This window comes from Heliconius melpomene, chromosome 16 (genome assembly GCF_056956725.1).
Source record: "Heliconius melpomene rosina isolate 202511_hmr_F chromosome 16, ASM5695672v1, whole genome shotgun sequence".
NCBI classification, from domain to species: domain Eukaryota; kingdom Metazoa; phylum Arthropoda; class Insecta; order Lepidoptera; family Nymphalidae; genus Heliconius; species Heliconius melpomene.
In genome coordinates this window covers 9359235-9369894 of record NC_140404.1, presented here as the reverse complement: position 1 = coordinate 9369894, position 10660 = coordinate 9359235, and the positions used below count along the sequence as shown (strand labels likewise).

The 10660-nt window shown below is 32.6% G+C and overlaps 1 non-coding gene across 1 annotated transcript; it reads right to left on the bottom strand.

Moving 5' to 3' along the window:
• Window positions 1–310: 310 nt before the first annotated feature.
• Window positions 311–382, bottom strand: TRNAD-GUC (transfer RNA aspartic acid (anticodon GUC)). The gene has a single exon. It is a non-coding gene; the product is annotated as a tRNA-Asp (tRNA).
• Window positions 383–10660: the final 10278 nt, after the last annotated feature.

The following is a 10660-nucleotide window of genomic DNA, read 5'->3' as shown; positions in this document are numbered from 1 at the left end:
TTCCGCCGAATTCTCGAGGCAATGCATATTAAGACATCTCGTTCCTCACTTTTCGAGACATTGAGTATTCAGAGGCGGTCCGCTTCATCTTGTTTCAAGAGCAAGGACACGACAAAAATAAATGGACGTTAGCGAATTGATAACTCAATACAAACAACATAAGAACGCGTTAAGAGTCTACTACAAGCATATTATTGTATCAAAATGACAAAATACGTACAATTCTTATATTTTTATAAGAATTTTAATAAATAAAAAAATATATATCTAAAATAAAAAAATATATAATAATTTAAAATAAAAAAAAAATCTCTCCGGCGGGGAATCGAACCCCGGTCTCCCGCGTGACAGGCGGGGATACTTACCACTATACTACCGAAGATTGTGATGTCGATTGCGAAATAATAGAACTAAATATTTATACAAGCTGTTGTAATATTTAATATTCATAATCTGCCGTATGGAAAATAATAATATTAATAGTTAAAAATAACAGAGCCCGTCGTGGCATAACAGCATATCTCTTTTCTGAAGGCATTGCGTTTTGAGGGGCGAAACTCAACGCCGTGCTTTGCTTCGACTTCAGAGCGAAGAAATTTTCTCGAGTGGGGATGGAACACACAACCAGTCGCGTTTATGGTCACAGGACTGGCGCATATAACATTTTAGAACAACTCAATTATACATAAGGACAGTTTCATAGGAAATACCAACGAAGAAAGTATATACGGCGAATAGATAATAGTAAAATTCTAATCAAATGAATGACCCCTTTGTCAACACAGCTTGAAATAATCCTTTTATCCACAAACCAGCAATGCAATCATAATAATAAACAATCTAACAAATTAGGTAAGTTTATAGCGAAGAAAAGTTAGTAGCGGTAAAAACCGCAAAGTAACCGAGTGCCAATAAATCTAACATGCAATCCAAATTCGTTTCCTTATTTCCATCTCCACACCTGTTTATACTATAAAATTATTCGCCAGCACGGGAGAGAAAGTGCCAAGGATAAGTAACAATGTTTAATATAATATGTAAAATAATAATTACTCCAAATATTATTTGAAAATAATTAGTACGTATGTTTCGATATCAAGAAAATATTATCGTTATATTGACAACAAAAATATTGAAAATCTAAATACCCAATATATCCATCAACTAAATTGTTACAATACAAAATAATTACTTATTTGTCTAATATATATATCGATTAATATACTCGTACTACGGATAATAATTAATCATATTTTATTTTAAAAAAATATTGATAAGCTTCACCAAATATTAAACGACAAATGCAATAGCTATCTCAGAATTATTATATTATAATAATAAGAGAATAATAAGCGAGTTTGACCGCAAGGAGTTCGAATAATAACAGCATTCACCTTGCACACAATGGCGAGTAGAAATGCATTATGTCATTGCTTGGCGTACCCCACAACTTTCCTAAACCTCGGTTAACATTATATATTGACTGTAGTAGATAATCAAAATGAACGTTGTTTGAAAAAGGTATTAAAAATGTACAGTCGATATGATAACTTCTTAATTTTTGAAGTTGGTTAAAAATAAAAACCTTAATGTAATACCTATATAATTAATTTAATTATGAAATTAAAAATGATAAAAATATGAAGGTGGGGTCGGAAGTGTCTTAAAGGGAACGAATTGTTGTAATACAAGTACGGTTGTTATAGTACTTGGACGGTTTCCAAGAAGCGTGGGTTCAAATTCCGCTACGTTAAAATTTTCATATGTTTTCTAAAAAGTATTTTTCCTAAATGTGGAATAACACTTTAAAATATAAAATTAAACTAGGTTTCCATATTTCCTCTACCTACCCTGCTATATGCACGATACAGCGAGCCAAAAAAAAAGTAACCACCAATTCAAAAAAGCAGTGGCACCCCCCTTCTTTTAAAACACTAAAATGTTTATGTATGAAGGTGTCAAAACATTAGGTTGAGCACAAATTGCCGGCGACCGTCTAAGGGCATGTATTTGAATACCAGCACAATAGCCGCGCTCTGGATCTGATAGATTATTACTTCTGAGATAGCCTTCTATGAAGATTTATGGCTTACAACCCTTATTGAATTTTAAATGGTCATTATTGTGGTATTGTCTTCAAATTTACTATTTAAGATGTAACGAGTTAGAACAAGATTGAAGATCGTCGTGGCGCAGGGGCAAGCTTGTGACTAGCGTGTATACGACAGGTTGTCGGTTCGATTCCCATTCGAGGATATTAAATATTTAAAATTTTCATTTCTTAGGTCTGGTGTTGATGCAAAGCGTGGCGTTTAATTCCGCTACTCAACTCGCAATGCTTTCATAATTCGGCGGAAAGTGGAGAGAGAAGTGAATACTAGGCTTGAAAAAAGAAAGAGATATAATAAAATTCTATGGGAACTATATTTACGTCGTTTCGATATTTATACATTATGTATTGTGGAAGATTAGAGCTATTAAATTACAGTAAATCACAGGTCAGCTGCAAATGTCAGAGGACTGTGTAGAATAATTGCATTTTAACTTTAATAATTTTATTTTAACTTCGCGGTACAAATTGTTATATTGTATTCAATCCATTATAAAATATTATAAGTTATAACCGTATAGGCAGTGGCGTAAACGCGATGGTTGTGGGTTCGATTCTTGACTTGGGGGAATGAATTATTTATTATAAATTTTTATTTCTTCGCTTTGGTAACAGGGTAAAGCGCGGTGTTGAGTTCCGCCACTCAACACGCAATGCCTCGAAACGTTCTAAAGAAAAAGAAAATATTACCTATAAATAAAGGTAGACTAAAAATTATTGATGTTTCTAAGAATCGTAAAATCTGAAACAAAAGTTAAGGTGTCAAAATATATCTATTTTAAAAATAACACTTTTTCAATATATTAATTTTAGAAATAATAAAAATCATAATTTATAAGAAAACAACATTTTGGGCCATGCTGGCGCAATGAATATGTGCCTAGCTAACGTGATAGATGTAGGTTCAATTGTCAGTCCAAGGAATAGAATTATACTTAAAATTACTTACACGCACGCAGCTTTAATCTTTAAAGCAATATTTTTTTTTTAATAAAATAACTATAAACCCACTATACTCTTAGCAAAAAACTACTATTCTAAAGTCTTTATATTAGTTAATGGGGTCATCCGTTAAGAAAGGGAACGGAACGGAATCCTTTAAGCCGTACTAACGAATACTATGAGACAATGGGTCGCTGTAAAATATTAAGGATGAGGAGTATAGGTCAAGCACAGTGCATTGGGATCTCAAATGTCACCGTCCCGGACTTGACTGTTTAAATAACAATAAAATAGTAGAATGTTTAATTATATGCTAATGGCTGTTAATGCTAGATAAATATTAGTTAGGTATGTAATAAACTACCAGTTTATAAGATATTGTGAAACCATGTGATATGTTGTAGGTTCGATACTTACTCGAAGCATTTTGACAAAAGGCGGTGTTAAGCTCTGCCAACTAAAGGGCAATGTCTCTTGTAAATGTAGTCTTAATACAATTTTTTTTTGCCTATTCCGATATAGCGTGCAATTGTACGAGTAGATATGTATTATATATGTATGTGTTGTATTACTTAAATAATTAACAAGTGTATTTTTTTACAGAAAATATGTTTATAAAATATACTAGTGAAATGAAGAAATGCTGTAATCAATTTAGATTAAAAACAAATTAAAATTTTTACAATCCATAACCATACGATATAGCAGCAATGGGCGAACATGACTGAATATAAATTTTCCTTGGCTTAAATTAAATTAAAAAAAAAACAATGAACTTTACACAAAATTCCTCTCTTAAATTTTAGAAGACCTATCGCAATAATCATTTTTGTGTAAGACTTCGGTTAGCCCATCTTCGCAAAGGTCGCCGCCTGACCGATAACGACGTCGGCCTTCTACGCCCCCAATCCTGAGGACTAGGTACTATACTGCGAATACACTCCCTGTACAACTTGTATACAAATATTTTAAGTAATATGATCGACAATGTAGGTAATGTGTGTGACTATAAATATATATCTTTTTCTCTTTTTTTTCTTTTTCACTTATCTCATTTTAACTCAAATCGTTGCATTATCGATAAGTTCGAAAATCGATAACGATATTTGTAATGTGAACTTGCAAATCAGTAGTATATCGTAGGAATACAGTTCACAAGGCTTAAGCTAAGCTTTGTATTTGTAGAAGTGGTTATAAAAATAGAGGCAAAAAAAATACGTCATTATCCTATATCTTATAAAACAAAGTCGCTTTTCGTGTCTGTCTGAACTTTCTAAGTCTTCTTCTTCTAAGCCACCCAACGGATTTTTATGCGGTTTTCACCATTAGGTCGAGTATTTCTCAGGGAAGGTTTATATATAGTTTATTATTTGTACATTCTTATGTAAATTAACATAAATACGATAAATGTGTCTAAAGTCCTACCCATTGAGACACTTACGCGCATGCGCTGCTTTAATAGTAAGTACTACATGAAAATAATGTATTGGAGTATTATTCCTCTTAATAAGATCTACAAAAAAGTCCGCGAGAGCATATTTTTATCTTTTAAGGATAACGTGTAGTGATCATATTTCTGTCTAAAAATAGTAATTTCAATATATTTTTTATTGTGAGGGATATTTTTCCATAATGGTATTAATCCTTATCCTTTAAAATACTTTATTAATTTTCTACGTTAAACGAAGATAAAGTTTGCTCTTTACACTATTTCGAAATTTCGAATAGTTTCAGAGAAAAACGCATTTAATTGTTGACACATCACGCCGTTGACTCATCAGCTGTGCCGACTTAAGTTTTACTTATCCCTTACTCTCAGCATATAAATAAGTATATTAGTTACGTTGGCCATTTAATGTAGATCAAAACTGTCTTTTACTGTTTTTTCATTTTAATAAGTACTTTAGAAGTTGTTACAATATCAAAACATCCTTGCTGCGAAACGCGCCCCGCGACGTTTTGCTTATACAAGCGCGTCATGAGCAGTCATCAGTGGTTCCGTGGTAGAATGCTCGCCTGCCACGCGGGCGGCTCGGGTTCGATTCCCGGCCAATGCATTCTATTTAATTTTCTTCACAGGCACCCATGTAGTGCTTGCTTTTCATCAGGGACAGAATATCCTCTTCAGCATTAACCACATGCTCGAAAAAAAAAACCCGGCCGCTATAGAGGCACAGCAACGAAGATTTAGATGCGTTTGCACGTATTGGATAATTGGAGTTGAATGTATTATTTCAGCGCGATATATTTGGTTTCATATTTTTTGTAGTAGCTATTAGTAGGTAGGCTTTTGTTTATAATTTCTTCCGTTTAAAAATAGTCATTTAAATATATTTTAATAAGTACTTGAAAAGATTAGTAGCACAGATTTAAAATTACGATACCTACTAAAAAATCCTTGCCGAGTAAAACAATTGGAAAATCCTTATTGGAACTACGAAAATGCGGGTTGCATTAGGGTTTAATTAATTTTCACATTATCTTAAGTGCTTTGCAAACATACATTATATAAATAATCCAGTAGTAAAAGCGGGCGAAGCCGCAAGGGGGTCGCTAGTATAAAATATAAATACAAAAAAAATTATGTCGATATTATTATAGCAAATGCGAGACACGAGTCCTGCGGGACAATCGCGTGTGGGTGTCGTCTCCAGTCCCAAGATTATGCACGCCCTGTACTAAGTGGAGATAAGGATACTCTACTAAAAAAAATAAAAACCAATGAAAACAGTTAATAATTTAACTTAAAAAAAGTGATAGTTAAATATAAACTAAGGAAAAAATTAGGCACATTGAAAAAAATATACATGTGGGTTGTAATATTTCTTTTTTTTAATAATCTTCTTTTGTATTATATCTTACACATACAAATAAATCTGAAATATCTATCTGCAAAATCAAATATATATATAATATATAAAAAATAAATAAATAAAATAAAAAATCCCATATAATATAAAATCCCATATTATTTGCTATAGATAACCATGCTAAAAGAGTTACTCAATTTTCCTTAAATACAATAAAATAATAATTCTATATTAATATTAAATTAAGTAGAGCAAACTACATGCTGGTCTACATAAAAGATCGCCATGGTCCATATTATAATTTACTCATGGTATAATTGATACAGGTTCAAATCAATGGTAAGACAAGATGGCTTATATCTGGCTAATGTTTGTGTGGACTTCATTAACATATATAATGCAAATTATTTAAGCCTTTTTATAATATTTAAGTATAATGTCTACATGGTAATTAGTGCTAGATTATAAAGTATTTTAAGTATAAATATATTATTTACAGTAACGTATTAATTAATGTACAGTAAGGCCAGTCGTGGTGCATGAGCACAGTCGTATAGCTGTAAGTGCGACAGGTTGTGGGTTCGATTCCCCGTGGGTTTTTTTTTAAATTTTCGCTCTAGTGTCGAGGCAAAAGAACGGCGTTGAGTTCTGCCACTCAGAACGTAATGTCTCCAGAAACCGGCGGAAAATGGGTGACGTTAAAAAAATAAATAAGAAATAAACATGTTCTTTAACATTTTCTTATTTAGAATTCAAATCCACAAATGTATCGTTATATTCATCTCAACTACCATCTTCTATAGTTTTATTTATATCTTTCAATTGGAAAACATATGAAAGAAATATAGATATGTAACTTCGAAAAAGTAAGGTGAACTTAATAGTATTAATATAATTACACACGTTAGTTCCGTATTCCTCCCCCTTGACCTCTTATCTAGATGACTAGATATACAAACGTCACGCTACACTATACAAATTCAGTACGTTTGCTTAGAACAACAATATGTTTAATCCTGTCAGTAAATCAAACTGAACTTTGTTCAAGAAAATTAATATATTATTTAAATTGATAATAGAAATAATGTTAAATAATACCTATAATATTAGAGGCCTGTCGTGGCTTAGCGTGTTGAGTGTTCTAACTCAATGCCACATTTTACCTCCTTATCAGGACGAGGATAAAAGAATATTAAACATTTTCGTTTACTCAAGTAGAACATACAACCTAATCCTAGATACCTATCCTACAGGCTAATCCTAGTTATCTAGTAGTTAATAATGCTTCAGTACTTTTGTTATTTACTAGTGGAACTATATTTGGATGGAAACGCAATGGTTGTCGGTTCGATACCCACTCAAAGATATTAATTATTCTCATTTTCCTGCTCCGATAAGATTTGTCTTGTGTATTGAATTTCGTAAATAACCATGTAATATTTTGAATTCAGAAATAGGCGGAGTACGGAGAGTGTCTACTCTCTGCCAGCCCTGCGCAATACAGAACAAAGTATAAAGTTAAAATAAAAAAAAAATAACAATATAAATTAATTTAATTAAAATAACTTTACTACCGTTACCAAACCCACTGTAAAGTAGTTTAAAACAAACCACAAGGCTATTACATTGCCAGTTCTAAACTACAAACGGAATAGTATAGTACGAGTATAGTGGAGATCGTCAAATTACGACTGTACGAAGTGGGAAAACTTTAAAGTTCCCAAACTTTTCAATCAACCCCTATGACCGTGTGAGGAGAAAATTAAAGGGTCCCGCGCTGTCCCTTAACTGAAGAACGATTGATATAGAAATGGCTTTTATTTTCTTGAATTGTTTTATTTCTTGAATGGTTTTATTTCCTTTATAGTAGTTATTGTATTAAATACACAATTATAATTATGTAGAACACACATTTTAACATCAGAGACAATCAGACAGTAAAATCGTAATTTTATTGAATATCATACAAATAATGATATTTTTTAGCTTTTTGTCTCTATAGCACAGTAATCAGAGCGGACCTTTTTTTTTTTTTTTAACGTGAGGAAATCCTTTTACGGATACCGGCCCGAGTGGGGACTCGAGCGGGTTATGTGGGACTCGCGGACTAGGCAGATGTAGGCCGTCCGCATACCCACTAAAACCTCACGGTGCTCCTCCTCGACCGCCACTGGCCGCGAGACGCGGGGACTAGAATCGTCCACGAATCGCGGCGGAATCAGAGCGGACCTAGCGTTAAGACCCTACGATACAGTATCAAATTTATTCTAATTAATACCCTACAATTAAAATATAATATAGAATAAATTTCCAATACAGAATATTAAATTAGAAAGAGAGAGAGAGAGAGAGAGAGATCCAGATAACAATAATTTTTATATTTAAACAATAAAAACATAAACCTTTTCCGTATTCAACGAGATCACGAACTTCTCCAGTGGCACAAGTCGAAAAACTTCGTCAAGTAGTTCGGTAGCGATGTCGGAACCCTGAGTAAAGTGAATTTATAGTCTACACTACCAGCGACTTACTTGTTCTTGCCCTCTTAATACTTGTTGGAACAAATGTATTGCAAACACTTTTCTTATTGGTTATTATGAGAGGGATTGGATTTGTTTTTTTTTTCAGTTTCACGCTGCAAGTATCCCGTATTTGGCAGAGCACGCAAAGGAAGCTTAGTGTTGAGACACTCTGTTATTTAATTTCTGCCGAATTTTGGAGGCATTGCGTATTGAGTGGTGGTACTCAAAAAGATTGGGTTGAATGGCTCGAAGAGGCAAAACAACCGCCACTAAAAACGCATACCTCCAGAATTTGCCAGAAAATGGGGAACCTCTACCTCTACCTACGCTGCTACGTATAGCGTGAAGCTGATTTTTTAATATAATATTATTTATATCAACATAACACTAATATAAAATTCGATGGCACATGCTATAGGCATTGAAAGTATAAAACAAGCGTAGCCGGCCAAACAAAGAGAAATATGGACAAATAATTCACAATGCGTCCGAGCCAAATTCCGGCTATTCGTGTCCCCTTTCTTAAAATAAAATCTCAAGCGAGTTAAATGCACTTTATCTGGGTACTGTCGTATAGGTATTTTACATTGGAGAATGTTCTCATTTTTACTTTTTTTTAATTTTTTTCATGAATTTATCTATTTTGATGTTTTTTATGTTCGATATAAATTTGCACTAGGATTGACTATTATCTCTTTCTTCAGTACATGTCACCCTGTTCCCCTCTCTCCACCCAAGAAATTATTGAATTCAAGACAGCATATTGGCTAACGCATTCAACCCCATACTTTCTCTTTATACCAAGGCATTGGAATTAAATTAATTTCCCCAAATGGGAATCGAAGCCATAGTCACGTTCAAAGACAGCTACTCGATGTTTATACTAATTTTATCTAAAACGATATGTTCATACCGATGTCACACTAATCCACTTTAAGCCATACGCAATGAGTAACCAGCGTCGCCGGCCCCGGCTCGTTGACCGTCGACCGGACAAACAGACGACGCGGTATTTATGTTTTTTGTTGGCGCGCGTCCAGATGACCGATGCGCAAGCGCATCCGTTTATTTAGAAAGTCGATTCGCTCTTTCAAATTGTTTGCAGAAAAGTGAAATTATTTTTGTATGTTAATTTCTAAAATCGTATTGGCTTTTTGTTACAAATATTATAAGTAATAAGCTGAAATTGGCATTTATATTCACTTAATGTAAAAACAACTTCTAATTTTACAATTCGCATATATAAACTTATGTGTTTGCTCTGGATTGTTTTAATTAATAAAGAAGAAATAGTGTCTTAACACTAGATTCCCTCTGCCTACACTGCTGCTGCTGTGTGAAGCTGATTTAATTTTTTCATTCTACAACATTCTAATTTTGCTTTGCAAATTTAAAAATTGACATACTTAAATTAATAAATAAATATCTTTGTTACTGGCCACCATACACAAAACTGCCGCACAACCTTTTATTAGACATAAAATTAAAAAAAAATACAACAAAAAAATAATAATAATCGATACTAATATCGATTTTTCATAAAAATCCACAAACCTACTGTATCCGTTTAGGCAATGACATAGCAAACACCACAACATGATCTAACGATATTATGCAATATAATGAATGCAGTATTCTCTATATAGGTAAAGTAAAACGGTCAATACGACGGAATGCTGCAATGATTTGGCATAATTTTATTGATCTAAATAAGCGTAGATCATTGATCATTGGGTCAATAAAGAGTATTAGGCTTGTCATGATTTCTTAGGCACGAGCGTATGAAATATCGATATTTTTTTTTTATTTAAATGTTATAATTTAAATTTGTTATTAGTATCATTTTTTTTAAAGTAAGAAAGTATTATTAATATCAAATTTATATTTAATAAAATATATTTTATCAAGCTGTAGTTTTAAAATATTTAAATGTAACAAAATATTTTTTTCTGATGAAAGATATATTTTAGAAGACATATTTTCCTTTATATTTGTAATTCTTTAACAATTCCATTTAGAAATATATTTATAATAATTTAAAAAGATTATAATCGCTACTTGGCTTTGTTTTCGATCAGTTTAAGAACAATAACACCAAAAAAAAATAATAAAAATAATAATAACACCAAATTATTTATATCGATAGGGAACAGAAGTATCTTAATAGGAACGGGACATTCTTAACACTAAGTTCCCAAGATCCCTCTGCGTATCCTACTAGCATGCAGCTAAAAAATCGATATCGATACCACCACTCGTCTTCTAGAACATCACTC